The following is a 1,695-nucleotide window of genomic DNA, read 5'->3' as shown; positions in this document are numbered from 1 at the left end:
AATTTTGTACTTGTGTGCTCATTTCCTGTTTTTATAAAGGGAAACATGCTTTAAAAGGTTTTTGATTTTTTTACAAAGGGTTTTCCCTTTTTTGATTTTTTTATATCACAAAAATTCATGCACAAAAAAATTTTGGGATTCGGGATTATTGTACAAGATAAACTGAATACATCCTGTGGTTTTTGTTTGTGAAAAATTCAGAAAAAAACAGAAGAAAGAAAAGGTAATATAAAAAAAACCCGATGTATAGTTTACAAGTATTACTGGGAAAGGTAATGAAAGTTTAAGAAAGTATAAATTTAGAAGAAACCCGTTTTTCCGGGCCTTTAGCTTCCTTGTTCCTGTTTTGATAGTTGTTTGGTGCTTTTTTTTTTGATATAAGTGTATCTTCTTTTTTTATTTTCTGATGTTAAGATTTCATAAATTTTTTTTCCACTTGTTTTTTATTACATTATTTTTGGGATTTTCATAAATTTTTTTAAAAGGAAATTTAAGTTCAAAACAACATTAAAAAGAAAAGTTTGGGTCTCTCCCCCACAGGTGTGATGGCTGCCAGAGGTATACTTGAGAATCCTGCCATGTATGCAGGGTATGAGAGCACACCTTTAGAATGTGTTAAGGACTTTGTTAACATTGCTGTTTCAACTGGGACCCCTTTCAGCTGCTTTCACCATCACCTAATCTATATGCTGGAAAAGTCTCTTTCACGGTCTGAAAGAAGATATTTCAATGTATTAGGCAGCACAAGTGGTGTGATTAGCTACTTAAATGAGAAATATATGATTGAATTTTATAGTGAATTTTATTCTGAACCCTTACTACTATGCAATTGTTTCTTCTTACTTCCATTGTGATTGCTACTTTACCCCAATATACCCATTAAATATACAATATGCTTGCATGTGCTACTGATATGGTAAACATAATTAATCAAATGTTTTTATTCAATGTATATATACATACTATAAACTTACCAAAACACTTTGATTTTCTTCTTTTAATACTTCTAGATACTTTTCACTTTTTTCAGTATGTAACTTCCAGTTGTGTTACATTTTTTTCTTTGTATCTGCTTCAAACAAGCTCAAAGAAACCTTTGAAAAAAATACACTTGAATACACTTAAAGTGTGAATTAATTTTAACATCTGCCAAAACAATAAATGGGGAAAAATATGCAAGCTATGCTCTAAATATAATGAGCTGAATATATTGTGGAACATCCTTTTTAGAATTAATGATGTATTACAGTCTTACCACTGGGAAATATTTATTTAAAAAAATATATAAAAAAATATATAAATGATTAAGGCAATGGAAGAAGTGAAGAATATATGAAGTAATATCTATGTACAATATGTAGTTCATATGGGATACAAAGCTTCAGATAGTGATTCATTAATTAATTTTGAAAAATCGCTTTTGTTTTGCACGAACACAAAACAGGGCTATTCATGATAGACTCTACTCTTAGAAACAGAAAATCCCTGGAAATGATTGGGAAAAAAGAATGCATTTTTTTCTTTTTTTCAATAATAAATTCACCAAATATGGAGTCTATTGTGCATAATTTCACAATTCTTGAAACAAAAACAAGTATATAATAGTAATATGTTATGTAAGCGAAAAAATCATAGATGTATTTAATCCGAAGATTAAATACGTCTATGTTCATGTTTCAATTTCATTTAATCACA

The sequence above is a fragment of the Penaeus monodon genome, chromosome 21, assembly GCF_015228065.2.
Source record: "Penaeus monodon isolate SGIC_2016 chromosome 21, NSTDA_Pmon_1, whole genome shotgun sequence".
Classification (NCBI taxonomy): domain Eukaryota; kingdom Metazoa; phylum Arthropoda; class Malacostraca; order Decapoda; family Penaeidae; genus Penaeus; species Penaeus monodon.
The sequence above is the reverse complement of the archived record's forward strand: the minus strand, read 5'-3'. Positions refer to the sequence as shown.